The following is a 21,243-nucleotide window of genomic DNA, read 5'->3' as shown; positions in this document are numbered from 1 at the left end:
TATAGGCTAAGCAGAAGCCTGGGTGAATTATCACATTTAGAATGGTTAGCAGTGCCTGCAAGCAGCCAAAGAGAGATTCAACAAGTATCTTTAACTTGTACCTGTTTTCAATTAATCAATGCAGAGCTGGAAGGGCTTGAGAGAGACACTGCTAAAGAGTGCTTCTTTCAAAGATGTGTACGATGCTGCCTTTATCTCCTGTTATTGGGAAGACTGTCAATCTCCTTAAGAGTTAAGGAGCTTAAAGCAGATGCTCTCTGACTCTTCAGCAGTGTGGCACAGTACTGGTATTGCTACCAATTGCAACTAAAATGACAAATGTCTTACAAGTTAGTTTCATTTGCATGTTGTTGTACTTGTCCTTTGCCCTGTCTATATTTTTATTCACAGTTGTAAAACTGTCTGGAATATGAAAGAGAGAAGTCCTCATCCGAATGAACAAATTTCATTTTTAATGCACCCCTTTTTTTGGAAAGTGTTAGTTGCAGTTAAGGATGCTCCAAACAGTTTTGCATTTGGTCATCTGGATAGAACTTTGAAGGCAATTACCACTAGTATTCATTATTTTTCAGGCTTCCTTTTTGAACTTTTGAAGAAGTAATTATATCCATCCCTTTTTTGGGGGGGTGGCCTCAGGTTTCTTCAATGGGTAAACATATGAATTTTGGAAGCCTTATGAATAGACAAAGGTTAATATTTTAAACTCTGTGGCTGTTTTCATGTTGCTTGCTGACCAGAACTTTAATTAAAATAAGTGAGAATTTCTTTCTGAGCCTAGAAATCGAAAGTTTTTTCTCTACCTAGTTTTTGGTAATGTTTTGTTCTATAGCTAAATTATAATTTAAGTTCCTATTATAATTAGTGTCATTTGATTTTAAGACTGTTGATTAGAAATGCTCTAACAGCTTAGAAGATTATGTAGTGTATAAGCTAGCTGGCAAAAACTAAAAATGGAATATCTGTTGTGATGGTCTTGGAAGCAGTCGAGTCCCTTTCTTGTATGTGGGTAGTTCCTTAGGATTCTAACTCCTTTGCAATAAAGTGCACAAGCCATTTTAATTGAAAGATTTTTACACTGGAAAATGTTTTTATTGACTATCTTGACATTTTGAATGTTTGAGATGAGAAAACTTCCAACAAGTGGGCTGCATTCCCCTTGTATGTACTCTTTTTTTTTTTTTTCCCCTGAAGATACCTTTGTGTATCCTACACAGAGTTGTTTGTGTTGTTACCTGTTCAGTTTTCCTCTGTTTCGTGGATGTGGCAGAGCCAGCATGAATGAGATGCACTTGAGTTTGTGAATGAAAGGAAAACATATATCACAAAAATTGAAGCCAAGCTGGGTAGTCATATTCAGCTTGGTGGAGGCACTTGGCAAGTAGATTTTGCTCAGTGGTTCAGATTGTTCAGGTTTTATTCATGGCCTTGACTTCTTATTCGTAGAAACAATTCCTCTGAATTTGGTAACATTACTAATATATTTCCTTAGTTTGTGAAGAGATAAATTCTCAGTTCATTCTGCTACAAGAATAAAACCTTTGCTTATTTATTTGAATATGTGGGAGAACCGGCATTGTTGCTGTGATGTATTTATCTGCTTGAATTCCTCTGTAAATTATACGTGTGAGTCTTGTTATGAGTCAGTTGTAATCCAGGCAGGTCATAAGCTGCTTTTGTCTTATGGTCATGCACAATCAATAATAGAGTGAGAAACTCCAACAATTATCAAATGATTTTTGGCGTCTTTCAGTTGGCAAATTGCTTGTGAACAGATGGCAAAATTTTAAGATATAATCAAATATAAAAGTTTTTCTTATTCGACCACCTGAAACAATCGGATCTGAAGCCAGTTGAGTAAATGTAAATTTACTGCCAATGTGCGGTGGAATAATTTATGCTCTTTAGTCTTCTAGGTGACTTGAATGCATAAATAATGCCAACTTTTCAGTAAAGGAAGATTTTGAGAATTAGAGTTGTCTAGCAGTTAAATTTGTGGCTGTGTGTTGTTTAGTTCCCTCTGTATTTCATGAGCTTTGATTCCCATGCTTTTCTGTTAGTCTGACCTAATTCCCACTGAATTAAAACTGTATGAACTTTAATGAAAAATGCAGTTATTCAAGTTCTTCATTGTGTATACCATTTCTGCGATGACACATGTTGTCTCTGAGGTGTGCTTCACAGGTTGAGTGCGATGGACAACAACAGAAGGGTAAAGCACCCTGTGTCCTAGAAGTCCTCTCATGAGCCAAAATGTGTTTTTCTTTTTTTTAAATAAAATTATTGATTGAAGTTTCTTAGTTACTTTAGCGTATATTTCACATTTCATGAACAGGATTAAAATAACAGAAATCTTAATGTAAAGCTAAAAAAACATTTAGTTCTGTAAATCATTGCCTATTAATCTCATTCTTATTCAGTGTATTTCTAGGGTATCATTTCAGACATTAATTTCTTCATACACAGTCAAAACAGTGCTCAGGGATACAAATGATGCAGATAGAGATCCTCTGCTCTGTGACATTTTGATGAGAATTTTGAATGAGAAAAAGAGTTCAGGTTGAGAAGCAACCAAAACCCTGGCAGAGGTAGAATGTTGCATAACAGCGTTGCAAAGCATTATGGATGAATTGAAAGCAGGACCTGAGTTCTGCCTGAGCTCTTTGGCTTGCACCTTTGCCAAAGACAATACTCAGCAAAATTCTTCAGCGAGATAATTTTAATTGTAAAGTATCTTTGTGGGTTTTTTGGTTGGGTGGGGGTTTTTTGCTTGTTTGGTTTGCTTTTTTGTTTTTTTTAAGTCAGTGAAGAGAGTAGACAACCTTTGAGGAAAAATGTGTTGTTGTATAGTCAAGGGAGAAATTGAGTTTAAAAAACAAACAGCTATTTGTACATTGTCTACTTTTTTGGATTTAGGTGGAATTTTATCAAAGGTCATTATCTCCATTGCTTGTTTATCATTGAGTATGGAGCCATCTACAATATAATTGCAAACTACGTGTAGTCATTGAGGCAAAAATAACAACCATGTATGACAGGTGGATTTATGTGAAACTAGACTTGAAACTAGGGGCTGTGTTGGTAAACCAAGTAATACTGTTTCAGTGCTGAAGTGAAAACCAAAGAGGAGACATCAAGAGAGAATTACACAAAACAACTCAATGATATGTATTTGCATTCTATCTTGTTCTTCTGTGGACTTTGAAGAATCTCAGTCTTTTAAAATTCTAAGATACATCTCTGACTGCGTGATAAATTTGTGATTATCGAATCCAATTTATATGTTAAGAGGGTAACTTCTTTATCCTCTGCAATATAATTCTTGTCCATGATTTGGTAATTCCTTGTGGAGGGCAGGTTCTTTTACAGGATGCTTAAATCTGATTCTAATGTTACCTAAAATCTGAAAGAACTAGGAAGGTTATAAAAGAATGCTTGAACACTAACAATAACTATATGGATTATTTTGAAGCAAATTGTAAACAAATAGTTTTCTGCAACAAAGTAATATATTAAACATAGCACTAACGATCTTGATAAAATATAACTTATCAAGCCTTGATCACGATTTCAGATGATCTGCACTGTGCACAGGAAGGGTGCAAGCAAGTGGATTAGCTGACTGCATGCTCTCCTACAGCCAGAAACAGTCGTGGGATCTGATTTTCCAAGGAAGATTGTGAAATAAGGGCAAAACATTGGGAGGCTGAGGAAGTGGAGACTTGACATGGCCTTGTGGATCATCCAAGGGTGGGGAATCTGGGTTTGGTGAGAGAAAGAGGCAATAAGGAGGAGTAAAACAGGGTGAACGTGGGGCCTGTGTTGAAAAGATGAAGTGTTTGAGGGGGAAGGCTGTGGAAGTGGTCTTGCAGAATTGAAGCTGGGTGTTTTGGGAAGCTTATGAAGAAGGGTTTCTTTTTCTTTTTTTAGAAGTCACTATTTTAAGGACAATTCAGAACCTTATGGCCAAGTCCAGCTTGGATTGCTATTCCCTCTCTCAGGTCATGAGTACAAGCCACTGTGCTTCCAGACTGAGATTTAGTCTCTAGTGATCACACCAATACCACTTCTCTGTCTAGCAGTGTTCATTTTCCTTATGAGCACATACACATTTTCAGCTACCAGCTCTAACTTTCCTCTTCCCCTGTCTCTCTTCAATTATGTCACTTGTAGATTGTGCAAGATTTATCTACTGGTTCTATACTGTAAGACGAAGGCGCTTTCAGTGCTGCTGCTGCTAATGCAGAAGCATCTGACAAAATCTCTGCCATGAAAATATATGTGTGTGTCCTTGTGGGGGCTGGAAGAAAGTGATAGGGAATAAAGTGATAAAATTAATCTGTTTTTCTATGAAGCCTAGAGGTTTTATGTGCATGGTCATAGCGAGCAACTTGTACCTGATAATATCTTTGTGCAGGGAGTTTCATAAAGTTCCAACTATGTGTGTTTTAAATATAGTTACGTAAAATAAGTGAAACCACGGAGCAAAAAAACCCGGAGAAAATAACACTACTCAATTCTCAGCACAAATTCAGAGTTTACCTTGAAAACTGCAATAATTTCCTGAAACTCCCCATCTAGCTCTTAAATACTACAAGGGCTTTCAAAGATGGCATTAACCTTACTGCTGTGACTCTAACATATGGTGGAAGAAAGAGCTGTTCTAGCATTTAATACTGTAGACAAGATCATGCTTTCAAGTGTTTAGAGGCTTTTCAGAAAGAGTGGTGGTGTAGGAAGGCAACTGAAGTCTAATAATGCTGTAGATCTCTCTGTACCTACAACTGTAACATTTTTCCTGCCCTGCTGTAACTCCCCATGCCTTTCTGTTCTTCAGCTGCGTATCCCATATCTGCATAGCTGTCTGTCTCTGAAAATGGGCTGAACACAGCCGCAAAGGAAGTCGCCAGTCTGTAACCTAAACGTGTTCAACACATACTTCTCTGCTGTCTTTCTATTACAAGGCGTGTGCTGTAGGTGAATGAAACAATGGAAAAAGAGCTTAAATATGAAGCTATTTAAATTGCAAAAAGACAAATCTGTAATTACAGGGAAAGACCTTTAACTGCACAGCGGGGCCTAAACTTTTGCTGGAAAAGACGTGGCGCTCGGGCACTGCTTTGAAATGCTACAAAAGGTCATGACTTCTTGTAAAGCCAGGAAAAACCAGGTGACTGACTGTCTGTAGGTGACTTAGCACTTAAATGAAGTCTTTGGTTTGAGAAGCTTGGAGCACCTGACAGATATTAATGAAGTCTCATGACCATACTGTAATACAGCTGTATGGCATTCTCCCCATCTAAAAGATGGATGTGTCCCAGTGTAACAAACCCAAGTACTTGATGCAGTGGGCTTCTGAGCACAGCAGTATTGAGAAACTTGCAAAATGGGAATTTCTTCAGAAATTTTGGTATTTTTCACAAAGTCTCTGAATTTTTTTTTTTTTTTTTAAATCTTACACCCCCTTCTCCCTCCCCCAGTGTATTCTAGATGCCGTCTAGTTTGCCAGTGGTTTTTGGTTAGCGGGGAAAGGGGTCAGGGAATAGTCAAGTCCTATTTAAAATATGCTGTCACTTCAGTTTGTTTCAGCACTGATATCAGGGTGCCAAGAAGCACTAAAATGCCCCTGAAATGTCACTTGAAGCATCTTTAGTACTTGCTGAAGAAAATATAATGATGCTGAATAATATAATAGATCAAGACTTCATAGAATTTTTTTGCCTTTTCCTAGCTTTTGTTGATCTAAAAGATTCTGTCATTGGGGATTCCTTACAGGTCTTAAGCATCTTGTATTTAGGTCACGTTGCTCAGCCTTCCTTTTGTCTGTTTATGTCAATGCAGACTCTGCTGTTATTTCTGTCTGAATACCTGAGGAAGAACTAAATGTTTAGCAGCAGTCCAAAATGACTACTCTGCCCCACTTAATCCCATCACACAACCATCATAATTGAACAACCAAGTGTATGTACTGTTTCTGTCAAACTGCTAAAGCTGTAGTTTCACTAACGCTGTAAGGTACCAAGGGTGCTTCTGGGCTCATTTTGCCCCATCCTTTGTGCCAGCAGAGGCATTTACTTAGGGAGCCAGGCTAAAACTAAACACATATTTTTGATGGACGTATTTTAATTTGGTTTCCTGATCTCTCTCTCATGTCTCACAAATGCCCCTTCAGATACAAAGGTCTGAGGCAGGACTGAACAATTTAGGGAGGAAGTAAGTGGAAAAAGGCTGTGATCGAAGTTGAAAACTACTTCTAACTTCAGTATTGGCTTATGTAGTTTAAGGTGTTTCCAAAATCATTGCCTTGAAACCAGAGGACCTGAAATGGGCCAGGTCTGTTCTGTAGCTACAGTGATACTTGCATACAGGAGCAGAGTAAAAAAGATTTAATTGATGAAAAAGGAGAAGAAAAGAAGAAGCCAAAGGCACTCTATGCACAGAGCTATAAAAAGCTCTGAAAAGCTACCTAGATGACTGACACTGGAGCATGAGCATGTCCTCCTTCCTCAAAGCTTTTTTGTTGTGGTAAGAAAACTTAAGTTTCTTGAACTACCTTACATCTACTGACCTGAAATCTAATCTGCACGTGCTTTATAAAACACCACCTCTGAAAATTCTTATTGCATGCAATAGAAAACTAGACTTTGAATTATTCTTGTATGTTTAAATTCCCCTTTGTATCAATATATTTTTACTTCCTTTGCTGTATAAACTGCTTTATAAATTAATTGCCTTATTAAAGCATGAAAAATTATACAAGTTTATTGTCTTGTTGTACCTGGTTTTGCTCATAAACAACACTAAGCACACTGATTTAGAAATGCTGCAGATACCTTATCAAGTATGAATGCAGCTATGTGTTTTTGTGGGACCTGTCTGAATCACGGCAGTGCAGTAGCTCATTTGAATACATTGCTATAGTGCTATCAAATTCATGAGGGGTTTGTGGGGTTTTCTTGCAGCTCATGTCTCTTGTTTTTTCTGTGTGTGCTAAATGCAGCCTCTGGCCGTTTAGAAAGAACGGAAAACGAAGATGGGAACATGTAAGCATATGTTCCTTAAATGATAGCTACAGACAATAGTTTAGCAATCAATTTTCTGTGTCAATGCAATTGTTTTGAAGCCAGATGGCTATCACAAATCCAAGCAAACCATAACGCTTATCAGTTTGCAAGATTTATTTTCTAGAAAACGATCATGTTGCATATTTAAAAACAGAAAAATGTTGTAGAAAATATCTACGTTTATCGAGTTTGAGACACATCATATGTTTCCATGTGGAGAGTCTAATGTGGCACTATTGAGGCAGACGCCATCCACCTCGGTACGGTAATTTATGCAGGCTGTTGTGCTGCACTGCTTGGTGTTCTCCATGTAGGTCCACCACGAGCTTTAGTATCACACACTGCGCGAAGGCTGGTTTTGTGCCATTGAAAGAAGCTTTTGTAGATCTTGGGACACACAGGTTTTCATTCTTTTATTCTCTTGTGGTTCAAGGTACAATCACATTTGTATAAATAACTATGTATAACAAAGATGGTACAAAAGGTACTTTATTAGCTTTTGGAACAGCTGAATGCCAGATTAATATGTACTAAGCCATTATTGCCATGCAGCAAACCAGAGAAAACTGGATGTAGTCAATTGCTATAGTTACTGCATGGGGCTTTCTGTTAAGTTAATAAAATGTGTTGATATATTCATGTACATTTTATAAATGCTAAAGCAATATCAAATCCTCTCTTAGTAAAGAATATATGTTAAGAATGTGGTAGAGTGCTCAGATTTAACTCGCCAATATTTTGGTGTTCAAGAACCCTGTATGACACATTCTATGAGTCTCAAGTGAAACAGTATTACAACACTGAAAAGAAGCATCTTCAATAGTAAAATTTATTGTAGTAGAGTCTGTATGCATCTGTGAAATTTAAGAGCTGTTTGCCTTTTTGTTTAGGGACCAGAAGCTTTCCATTCTTGTTAAGTAGCTGTTTCTTACTGTGAAGAATTCCTTTCTGAAGTAGCTAATTAAGTAATACTGCACAGTATGAATCACAGTGTATCTCCTACAATTACTTCTTATGAGTACTAGATATGTGTATTTTCCACTTCGGATGTCTTGAGTTCGATCTCGCTGTCCAGTATGAGTTCTATAAAATCAGTGTGATTTAAAGTGATGCCCAATGTGAAATTTAAATTTCTGTGAAGACTTGCTCAGTGACTCACTTGTTCTTTATATATAAATGCGGTTAAATACCATGATTCTAGGAATAGCGTGATGACATATGTGTTGGACATGTTAATTCAAGGGCGTAGCTTGATGTTTTTAATGAAAGATGGGTTTTTTTAAGCCCCTGCCATACTGAATGTAATTATGGCTACTGTTGGCTCTTCCACATTCAGAATTGTTGAAGGTGTCACCAAATAATATTCAGTTTTGACTGCAGTAGGAAAAATATTTGTATTTATTGTTTACACAGTAGATGCTGTTTATACAGATCCCAAAACAACAGCCACCCCCTGTGTCTTCTAGGTCACTACTGAGATAAACACTGTGTGAAAGTAGTGTTTTTTTGAAAGTGGTATTTGGTATTTTTTGAGAGTCGTATTTGAAAGCACTGCTGCATATTTTCCACTTGCTTTCACCTTTAAGTAACTGATACACATTTATGTTTTAATTACAACAAAGTCAAGATTTTCTCTTCAGTGGAAGCTTCAAGGGGATGACCTCCCTTATTTTAATTCAAAGAAATGAGGGCTGCAGAGTCTTGGGCTTGCGCAGGCTCCAAGCCCTTAAAAAAAAAAAAAAAAAAGGAAAAAGTTTCTATGTTCATGAAAGTAATCTGATGTTTTATGCTGGGGAGGGTAAAGGTGCTCAGCTCTAATCTGAGAGAGTGAGCACTAAGGAAGGTCTGAGTAGTGCTGTGTTTGCAGCAGGATGTTTGGTGGTTTAATGTCAGCCAGGTGTGTGCCTGGGTGCAGAGGGCCATAAAGGAGCTGCTGGGGGGGTGGCTTGGTACTTGCAGCTTTACTGTGGGCTTTCTGGCTAATATAAATGAAGTGATAAGCCATGTAGAGCAAGTGATTTATAGCTGGTTGGAGTCCAGCAGGGTGATTATATCTAGCACTTGAGGGAAGCAGAGAGCATGGAAATAAATGTGTCAGAAATATAATTAAATATTTTGTGCTGCTGCTGATAAATGTATAATTACAAACACCACCACCGTCATCTACCTACAGGGAGGGAACAATGAACAAGGCTACATTTGTGAACTTACTGCTTACTCTGTAGGAATTCCCCAGCTTTTCTCTTACCTCACAATCCTGCTTTATTTCTTTTTAATTGAAAGGTAATAATAAAAGATTTTCTCTGCCACAAATACAAAGTAGATTAATTCAAACCTATATGATTTTTTTTCATAAAATAGTAAACAACAAATTAAAACATCACTAACCTGAAAACAAGATATCGGTTGTGGGGAAGATGTAACTGTTATTTGCTTTGGGATTATTTGCCATGGCTTTAACCTGAGCAGTGAATTTGGATACTAAACTAGAAGAACCATCCTTGCTGAATGCAGATAAGAAGTGATACTGCCCTTTTGAATACTGAATTAGACTACAAGCTGAACAGTGTTGTGAAAGCAACATGTACCTGGAAGTCCAGTCCTTCAGCTCACAAATACTTGAATGATCTTATTCTAAAATCTTTACTACAGTATGAATAAATCTTTTTTTTGTTTTGTTTTGCCTAGTGGTTCAGGCAGACACACCCACAGTTGACTAAGTGAAGACAAGATTTAGGCTTTTGGGAATGTCTGTCTTTCTCTTCACTGTCCATCATCTAATTGTAATTCAGAAGCCACCCATTTCTCCTATTTTCAGGTTTTTTTTCTATTCTTGTGAGTTTCCAGACACTCAGGAATGAATAATGCTCAGATGGAAACGTAGTCTTTGTGTAACCTAAGCTCATCCATACACAGGATCCATCTGACTTTTTATTTTTAACGTCTTTTTGGGCTAATGGTGGATAAGCATAAACACTAGGGTTTGGGAGCGGTCTTTTGATTAATCAGAGGTGGGATCTTTGCAAACTAGTCATAACCACCACACCTCTGGTTTTCCAAATAACTGGCTGAATCTTCTGTGAATCTGACTTTGCTGTCGTCCTGACAATAAAGATCTGTGCATATACACTGTAAATATGTTTGACCAAATTGTATGTTTTACATTTTTTTTCCATTTAGCTGAATGGGGACTTTAGTGAATTTGAAATCCGGTCAATGCTTATGAAGATATAGAAAGAAGTATCATTTTTACTGTTCATAATTGCTGAAGCAGCTACTAATTTAGGGAAAGCTGGAAAAATCTTTCAATTGTTGTTAAATCTAAAGTGAAACAGAAATGCAGCACACGTACCCTTGATATTTGAATGGCAATTTATGCTTTCTACCTTAAGTTCTGCACGGACAACAGCTTATGTTTTAGATTATGGTTAATTACCCTAAAATTAAGGAGATGTGTATGTACAAATTTTACATAAGTTTTTTTTTATGCCATATTGTGGAGATTTTAAACTGGAGATTGAAAGGTGAGCAGGTCATGAGATCCCATGCTTAAATTTCTCGGTGCTTTTTGATGGAGAAACACAAACCTTCCTGTTCTAGCACGGGCTTTTTTTCTGAAAGTGTTTGCCATGTTATTCTGTTGTGAAAGAGAGGATAGGTGGGATAAATATGGTGTTTAAGCTAGCAGTACATTGGTCGTGGTATTTATGGGTCATCTGCTGGCTTACCTCTTAGGACACATCATTATTTTACTTCTTAAAGAGTGATTTTGAAAGAGTGTATAAGCACCTTAAACACTTTGCTTTCGTCATCTTCCCTTTGAAGAGAAGAACTAGATCTTTGCAAACTGTGTTTTATTTTTTCCTGTGATCATTTGTAGCAATAGTTAGTGCTTTCAAAATATGCTTTTAAGGTGTCAGTTTTGCTATGCTTTTTGATTCACTTTGCAGCTGTATTTACTGAATCCTTCAGCGACCAAGAAATGTTGGCTTCAGTATTACCCTGTATACTTAGTGGTATCTCAAGCATAATGTCAGTATATCATACAGTTGGACAGACTTATTGTACTAATAAAAAATACATTGAAGTTATGGCATGGTTCAGATCCTTTAGTCACAAGAGACATTGCATTCAGACTGTGAAAATTAATATCCAGTCCTCCTACCTTATTTATAAAGTATGTTGTTCAGGGATTAATACTTGACCGTTAATTTTTGCTAATGTAAACATTGTTAGAATTGATTTGGTAGGACACAATATTCCCATTTCCTTTCCTATAATAAAAATATTTCCACAATTTGTAAAATATCCTACAGGTTAAATGACTAAATGTGCCATCTGTACTTAGCCGATCTTCTTGGTTGTCAGGAATGTAGAATCTGAAATGCTTAGTTTTCTCCCCTACTGAAATATCAAAATTAGCTGGATTAAATCACTCATTTTTTTAGCATTCATTAAAACATGGCAGTGATGGAGATTGTGTAGTTGCTGAGTTAAGGCAACACGATAAGCTACTGCTCAATGGCTGAGAACTTAAGCCCTCCTTCAGAAAAACAAGGGAAAAAACACCTCCTACACATGTGCGTTTAAAGGAAGTAGTATAGATCATTTTCTGTAGTGATTTTTTTCCCCACTCATTTACTCTCTGGGTGCCTTTTGTGCTTTAGTGGTGCTTGTATTTGTTCCTGTAAAGAAAGAGTGATTGTAGTTCAGTAATATGAGATTAATTGGTAGACTCTGCTTCTCAGAGAAATTGTATGACCTGCTCTTTAAAAACAAACAAAACTGAGTAAATGTTTAACCTTGAAACAAATTGAGGAATGTTATTCTTGATCCTCCAGATTTTTTGCTGGGGAATCAAGGTTTCATTCCGTGGGGCTCAATTCTTAGTACTAAAAAGGTTATGGGCATGAAATCTGTGGGGGAAACTGAAGACATGATCTATTCTGAAAGCGAATATATACAGAATCACAAGGAGACAAAGGAGATAAGTGCAGAAGGCAAAGGAGATTGAAGGTCAGACTGATCATGCTTTCAGAGTATGTAAAGAAAAAGATAGTAGTGGCAGAGATTTGAACTTTTCTGGAGACAGAAGATTTAAAAGCCTTAATGAAACATCAGTTCTTTATGCTGCGACCATGGAAAACCTTCTCATAGATATGTGTAATGTCACCAAGAAAGGAGAGATTTAGACAGCGACAGCTGTAACCTTAAAGGAACCATTTAACTTTTTAAAGACACATTGGGCTTAGCTTAGACTACAGAGATTTTTAATCAAAAAGAAAAGATTCAGGCAGATGTTGATCCTAGCAAACTGCCCAGCCTGGACCCTCTTCCCTTCATAACGGGATGCTGCCGCTTTACCTTAATGCGGTCCACACCATGCTCCCATGCATGTCACAGCTGGCACCGGACGGAGGCCTGGAGGGTGTGCTGTTTGGTTTGGGGTTTTTTTTTTGTTGCTTGAGGGAACCATTTTTGGTTTTAAGCAATATGTTTGACGTCTTTTGATCAAAATGCACTCTTGCTAGATTTTGGGGAGCTTTTGCCAGTTTAACTCTTGCTACCATCCTGTTCAGCTTAAGCTGTCTAGGTTATTCATACAGTCAACCTGAAGTACTTTTTTGGGTAATGCTAGCATGAAACACATTTTTGAGGCTGAAAAATAAAGCTTTTGGGAGTGTTCTGGAGATGACATTTAAATGTTGGGCCGGGACTGTGTGTGAACAGAATAATTCCCATTGAATTTAATGCAGTTAGTCTAAATGAACTCACAAGAAGCTGTCTGCTGTCATTTCTTCTAAAAAGAAAAAAACAACAAACCATTGTCACCATGGGGGTATGATGATCCATAAATATCAGCAGCTGTTTATTATAAACATAGCCATCTGTGGTGGAATCTGCCTTGCGTAAGTGTACAAGCCTACAATGGCTGGTCGTTAAATGGTCAGAAACGAACTGTTGTAGCTCTATAGATTTTGCTTTTAACAGAGAACAATTGAAGTCACCAGGAAGTAGTAAATGTTTGCTAGAGCTGGCATTTTTTCACTTGGTCACTGAAAATAAAAATCAAATATCAAGAAATGTTTCTTTTAGTAGGTTTATTCTCAGGTTGAGAAAAGCTGGAAATTGCTTCCTGTCTGAACAAACTCTACCCCATCCCTTTGTAAATAAATGAAAGGAAAATGGGAAGTTTTAATTACATGTGAAGGCTCATCACAAATGAGAGTTTTAATATGCTAAATAATTGACTTGATTAGATATTAAGCTTATTAACAAATTATGAGTGATTTTTGGTTGTTGTGATAGGTTCAGTTTCAACTAAGATTTTTTTTTTTTAATTGAAATTTTGCTGTTATTCTTGAGGACTAGCCTGCTGTCTCCTCAACTCGTTGTCTTACAATAGCCCCTCCTTCTGCTACCTGATCATCCTACTGCCTTGTTTTTCAGCTCTGTTAAATCTGACATTTGTACTCTGGTTATATGTTGCAGTGATTCTTAGTCTAAAGCGTTGTTCTAAGGAAATATCACACAAATTTCCATTTAGTGGCTGTTGAAAGGAAGAAGGAATGCATGTTTCTTCTCTAGAAATTCACCTATAGTGTTTTTCATTATGGTGATATCTATGATGGGGAGAAGAACATTAAGAGTGCTAAGATCTGGTTTTTATAATACATAATTATGATTTTGCTATAGCTTGGAACTACATAGAAAGTTATCTAACAAAATCATCCATTGTGTTCTCATCTTCCGAAGTCCTGGACCAAAAAGCTGCATATTAGTTGAATGTCAGTGGGCCATTTAAAAATAAAGCTTAATTGGAAAGAATCAGCTAATTATACTGTAACAGAAATAAATTTAAATACATTGTCTCCACTGAATTTATTTACACCTTCAAGGATAAATCATCTTTCTCATAATTTGAAAAGGTTTGAATTAACCAAGGGAGAGAAAATCAATGCACAAAAGACACCTTCTTGACAGTTTTGTCAATACACGTTTGGAACTGACAAGATGAGAAATTATGGTATCAACCTGAAAAATGAAAATCCTCAGGGCTCTGAAAACGTGAGGTGAAGGTAGTAGTATCTGTATGCTAGAGTTGTGATACATGAATCCCCCAGCCATTATAGAGTAATCAGTGACTGCCACATGTATGGCACTTTGTGTATCTGTGCATATAAAAATATGTATAAATAAAATGTTTTGAGCAGTAGGGGAGAGAAGAACTGGTATTTCTTTATTAACATTTGTTCTTCAGCAAATGAGCACACAGGTGGATACAAAAAAATCTTACAAATTTAAGAGCAATCTGTAGTCAATTTTAAATTGCATAGTGCCAAAAAGCACAAGGTAATAACTTAATGACCTTTTTTTACGATGATGTTCATCTTGCACTTTAGAATGGTATGCAAAATTGTGGAAAGGAATGCACTTTTGGTGGGAGAAACAAATTGGAATATACAAGGAGAAGAAAATTTGCTATTAAAGAAATGAATAATTGTAACTCTGCTTATAGTACCAGGCTGAACTTTCAAATATGCTGGTTTGAGGGATTTTACGTGAGGACACAATACTAACCTGACTCTGCTGTTTGTTTTAAAAACTGAACTGTTGTTGGGTTTCTGCACTATAGTGTAGGCATACTGTGTGGGTTTATATGGGAACATTCTGTTTCACCAAATCTCTCAGTCTTCACAATGGATTCTGAAAAGTTTGTAGGTCCCTAGAGTCTGCTGTACAGGAGAGTTTCTTGAAATACGTTTTGACTGACACAATGAAGGTGGAAAAAAAGGTTCTTCGCAAGCATAGGTGATGCAACTTCAGCTCAGTCTCTGTTCATTTTTGTTTTCTGCCTTTAGGTCTTGAACTTCTGCTCATCTGCTTCACACAACTTAGTTTTAGAAAACTGAAGAGATCCTGCTTTGCATCCAGGCAATACGGAGTTGAGGATGCAATGCTGATTCACCAAGTTTCAACTCCTTGCAGGTAACACTGTTTGTTTCAGCAGTTTTGGAATTAGGATTCGTGAGACTCTATGGTCAAATTAGGATAGCTGCTCTACCCTTTTCGTGGGAATTGGAGAGTGCCCTGTGAAGGGTAACGATTAGGTTACAATCTATTTTCATTTAGAAGAGGACAAATTGCAAGGCCAGGCCTGGGATGTGATTGTCTTATGGGGATGAGACCACAGATAACCCATGAAAGTCTGAGAGAAGAAAGTAACAATGGATTTGAGGCATTCTTGTCTGTAACCCAATCACTGTGAACACTGGGTAGTCCTAGCTCGATGCAATTTTATATTTTTCTCCTAGACTCAGCAAGCCCTTTTGTGAATCCATCCATCCATGATACTTTATAGATGAATATAAGCAATGTGCTGGTGTTTGCTCTAGTTTTAAGTGTCTAATGAATGAACTTGAATGAAGATCTTGCCCGAGTCATCTGCCTTGCGTTTGATATTAGTAGAGGTATGCAGTGCTTCTGTGTCCTTTTCCAGGTCTATGAAGGTATTGGGCGTGTGAAGGGAGGGATGGGGCAGTGCAGTGCCCCAGGTATCAGCTGGTAAGGTGTCGGTGATATGGGATATGCCAGTGTATCAGTGATAAGGTCCTGGGTTATTTTTTGTTTGTTAACAAGAGTGACAGTAGTGTATGTGATGAGGTGCATTAATTTTAGCTTGTTGCTTCTCATGCATTTTTAGGTGCACAGTATGTTTGAATGCAGTGGCTGGTGTCTTAGTGTCAGTTTTTCCCATTACAGTATCCAGGTGGGCTGCAGGTGTTCTCTCACAGCCTCTACATCTTGCACTTCTGTATCACTTTATGTGATTAGGAAAGTACACAATGGTTTACCAATTAGAGAGTATTCTTCCCAGTGGAACCAAATGCAGATATTTCTGGAGTGCTGGAATGCATCTGGAAGAAAGGAATACTGCATCTCTTGCTGTAAGGAGGGGAAGCAAAATGCTAGGACATGAATTTTTAGCCTTGAACTGCAATAGTCATTGTCCAGCTGCTGACAGAAAATAAAAACAAAAGCAATTACGATAGTTCATGAGAGAAAGCCTTCTCAGTCTTGTCTAGGTAAAGGATACAATAAATTACAAAGAAAATAAAAGTAATGCTTAGGGATTTGGAGGGTGTTACTATATACAGTAGCATAGCTCTGTTTTAGAATTACATCGTGTGTGCTGTAGAGTATTAATTAAGCAGTTGTTCAGTGAGGCATTTCGATGAGAATAGTGCTTCATAATTTTCTTCAGTAAGTGTTGTTCTGTATGTTGTATGTTATCACTATTGCATATTGTGTAGTCTGTGTAAAGTCAGCACCAAAAATCAATCATTGCTGAACTTGGGCCTTCAAATACATGAAAGAAAGAGGCAGCAGTTGTCTCATGGCAACGGCTCTTCAGCAGAGTGAAAGATGATACAGAGGACTGAAGAGATTTCTTTGTTTTACAGAACAGGACATTCCTCTGTATGTGGGCTTGTATTCCAGTTCCCCTGAGGAAAGTGTTCCCCACCTCTAAAAATTGTGTGGACAGAAATATTTCTTGAAAGTATTGCTAATTAAGCTGAATCATATCATTTATACTAATCTTCTAGTTTAGCACAGAATTTGTGTACTTTTTCTGTTTCCTGCCAGACATTGTTAGTTCTTCTGTCTTCCCCATATTTTGGCAGTATTAAACAGCATCCTGAAAGGACAGCATTGATTGTTAATAGAAGTGCTTGTTACCATTTTACTAGAGTTATTCTGACGAACCCGACACAAGAATAGTTGCTATTGCTTTTGTTTTACATGTGTTTCCATTTACTATCCTTTTTATTTATCCTTAACCTTACTTTTTGCTTTTAAAGTAACATTTCTCTTTCTCTCACAATATTTTGTTTATCTTGCTTTTTGTGGATTTTATGAAAACCTGTTCTGAGCTTTGATAAAACAGACTTTGGTATGCTTAGATTTTTTCTTTTTTTTTTTTTACACTGCATGATCTTGCTCAGCTCACTATGGGGAGTGAGAAGATGCAGAGAAAATACATATGCAGTAAAATGGACTGGAAATGTAAAACAAGTCTTTGCAGGTGCAGCCTGGGCACAGAACTTGGTGTTCGATTGTAATTAGTTTTTTGAGTAGCCCTGTACTAGTAACTGAAGACTACCCTGGTTACCTCGTCTGGAAAGGGTGGTATGTCATTTTCAAGGCATCTAGAAAATTAACTTCGTTACCAAAATGCTAAAGATTGTTGTATCAACATTGCTGGCTGTAGTTTGATAGCTCAATTCTTGCTGGTCAGGCGGATCTGACAGTTCCTTATAGCACTGGGTGGGGATTAGGTTTTGCTCTCTGTATCCCTGGAGGTATCGTTAAAAAAAGATGGAAAATACAGCACTGTTCTGGCTGTGTCTGTGCTGTGAATCTATCCAAAACTTTATAAGGTCTTCCATTACTGCAACATCTGAATTGTTTCTGTGGTTGTTCTTATATCAACCCTTCCCTATTGTGCTAAGATTTTACCGCATTTTTTTAGGTGTGAACAGAGACATAAGAGGGGGCAGTGATTTGTCACAGATTGCAAGTACTGCCTCTGGTAGAATCAACATCTCGAAAGCCCTAGGCTGTGGGGAAGTCCGAGAAAGCCGATTACTTCTTCTCTTGAATGACCATATTTCCTATTGCAGTGCTGTCAGCTTCTCATTCTCCTCACTTCACATTATAAGTAACACTACAAATGCAGAATATTTAAAAGATGGCTTCTTTTGTTGAGCTCTGTTTCTATGAATATTACTAGTGGCTATTGAGACAGGTCAGCCCTTTCAGTTCATGATTTTGTGTGGTATATACCCCGGTTTGTTTTTTCCTGGATTTTTTTTATGAACATATATTTTTCTAAAATATTAAACATATTTGATTTTTCCATAGCTTGTAGATTACTTCAGAGTTAAAATTATGAATATTTTAGTGGATAAATGTCTTGAATTAATATTCTCCTCACCATTTAAAATTTGAAGTTTGTTAGTGTATTTATCTGTATGTTAATATAGCTCCAGCACTTATTTTGTCTGCCCATGTTTCTAAACATCAATCAGAAAATGTATTCAGTGAACTTGATTTCCAGTGACTGTGCATAATAAATGGACATATGATAAACATAGTTACATATTTTAATGCATTAAAACGCAACTATGATTGGGTATATTTAAACAGAGCTCTATGAAGAACTATAGTAACTATCTACACTAATTGCTCCAGATTTAATTGTATCATTAAAGGCACTGGTGTTTATATTGTAGCAATATAATCTGTTTTAGGAAGAACTTGCAAAAAGATGTCAAATAATTGTAGGATTTCAATAACCAGTATTATTTCTATGTGTGTATTTGTAGCAGCACAGTGATATCCCTATTATTGTGGCAAGTGGAGAAGTTCCAATAAGATATCATTTATATTTATGAAGAACTTATTTTTTGGAGGCGTAACATGTTTGATGTAGATCGGATCAGATTTTTAGATCTTCACATAAGCAAAATACCCTTGGAGTTTTTGCTAAAACCATATAGGGGAAGCTGTTCACAGCAGAAAAGCTCTATCTGGCAAACAAGTATTGCCAAATAATCCTTGTGTGAAGTTAGTGCTTTCAAAAGGTAAAATATAGAGGAACGGTTTCTGCTGTTTCCTGAATTAGCCAGGTGTAAGGCCTAAATAACAGCCCGAGAAACACACTCTTTAAATTTTTCTGTCCCTTTTTTGCATGGATTGAACAGGAAAGACTAATGCTCAGAAATAATACAAAGCAGGCAGCTGCAGAGAGGAAAACCCGGTCAGTGTGAGCCTCCTGTGTATGTCTGGGTTACAAGGTTATCACAAAGCAGAGAGGAATTTGAGCTTCAGGCTATGTAGGATATAGAGAACTTCAACGTTAGCCTTCTGAATAGAGACCCTTTGAACCAAATCCAGCCAATGGCTGGTTAAAGTATTTCAAAACACCCTTTTCTATGTCCATGGTGCATTTAATGCACGGATAGACTTAGGAAGTAGATGCTGCCGCTGCTATTTTTTTTTTTTTGTAAGCTTCTGTAACTTTTTTAAATTTGGAAAAAAACAGAAAGCAAACGAAAAGCCAATTTGATATGTAATTCTGAATTTCAGTAGTATGCCACTAAGCCATAAGCAAAAGAGCCTTTTTTTTCTGTGTTCTTCCTTCTTTTAAAAACCAATTCAAGGTCATGGTTTGAATAGAAAAGTAATTGGATTTGAGACACCATATGTTGTGGGACGCTTGTGACATCCCTAATGAATGTTACAGGGTACTACTTCTTCCAAAAAATGTTGACATTAGCATTGAAATGACTGTTGACATGAAAACTTTCATTAAGAGACACATCTTCAAGTCAATCTTGTCTGATTTGTATTTTTTCTTTCTTCCTCCCATCATAAGATGCCCACTCCTGAAATGCAAAGGGGTTGCTTAACTCGCCGAGCTCCAGCATGTCGCAATCACTCACCAAGCTTTACTACCCTTTCACAATACGTTTTGATTCACAGTGACAAATCCTAGACTATAAAAGCAACTAGACTCCATTGCCGCATGTCTCTTGTTAGTCATTTCACAATATTTATGGAGCTGCTTGCAGAGAACATTATTCCTGTGCTCGATTTTTGTAAATCAAATAAGGGTAAATTCTATTAAAAGAAAATATATTTTAAGGCTGTGAAGTCTGGAAAAGTTTCTTGGTTTTGTGTTTGGCTCTTTCCGTGTTTTTGGCTTTGGGAAGCACTAAAGTGATATACAATATGTCACCTTTTCATGTACAGTCTAACTTTAAAGAATCCTTTGTGTAAGGAACCTTAATATTGTTTTCATAGGACATATTCTTCCCCTAAATGCCCCGAACAAGCAACTTCTTCATTAATTTGTGAAAATTTATTAGAAAACTGCAAATAAATAATGAATGTGAGGGGAAAGCACTTGATACTATTATTCTGGAATGTTAAAACTGAAGAGGTGATAAAACATTAAAAAAATTCACAGTCGCTATGTAAACAAATATAATAAAAAGCGAGCTGTTGTGGTCTAAACAATCTAACCCTGTTCTGGCTTTTAAGATGGTTGTTTCTTCTCATCCATTTTGTATGGGTAGTGAGGTCACCGTCCTTTCCGAATCACAGTGCAACGTCAAGTAGATGCAAATAGAGCACAAACAGTTTTGTTATTACTGCGTACGCGTTCTCTGAACTTGAACTAGGCCCCAGATTTCCCACGTCTTTTGTTTACGTGGTTGTGTGCACTGATGGGAATGAAAACCATACAGCAGAGTAGAACATGTAATCTGTACTTTTGCAGAAATACTTCTGTCGGAAATGAAAACTGATACGTGTATACAAACACTACAGCTGAAGTAAGGAATGCCAAGCTAATTTTCTTGTTCCTAATACCTACTTTGCCTGTTGCCAATACCTATTTTAGGTGTGGGCACTAGGACAGGCTATGGTAATTTGGTTATGTATGTTGCTCTCTGATCTAGGTGATGCTGAAATTTGCGTGGTGAAAGCTAGCGTGGACGTATCGAGGCAGGGAAGCAAGAGGCATACCATGTATTCCTGGTGTTGTGCCCTGATAATTGCAGTCAGTGTGATCTCTGTTGTTTTGCAGTGTAGCATAATGCTGAATCCCCACAGCACGCCCATATATCAGCTTTTTGATGTGTTTGTCGGCCATGCAGTCGGGCTGCTGGAGACTTGCTTGCTTTCAGGCTCGCAGCCTCGGGCACTGGTCTGTGCAGATGAGCCTCCTGTGAAATGTAACTCATACAAAAGCATAACAATTCCGAGTGCCAGTCACAAGGGCTGGCTGGCAGCTTACCATGTAATGATAGGAATCCTTTCTCAGAGAATTGAGCTTGCAATTTGCCCTTAGCTTGAAGGTAGCCATTGTTTGCATGTGCAGTGGAAATCTAGACATGCTTAACCGCTTTACGAGCCAACCTCTTTTATCTAGTTTAAAATTTTTATTTTTAAAAGATAGGGCTAATTACTCTTTAAACAGAGGATGAGAAAACAGGGCTCTAAATGATTGGAGGAAAAATATATCCCTGCCCTGGGAATAATTATCTTGCTGTGCATGGAAAGTACGTGGGAATAAAAGAATGTGAAAGACACGCAAATAAACTGAAGAGCT

The sequence above is a fragment of the Opisthocomus hoazin genome, chromosome 21 (genome assembly GCF_030867145.1).
Source record: "Opisthocomus hoazin isolate bOpiHoa1 chromosome 21, bOpiHoa1.hap1, whole genome shotgun sequence".
NCBI classification, from domain to species: Eukaryota; Metazoa; Chordata; class Aves; order Opisthocomiformes; family Opisthocomidae; genus Opisthocomus; species Opisthocomus hoazin.
This window is presented reverse-complemented; position numbering follows the sequence as displayed.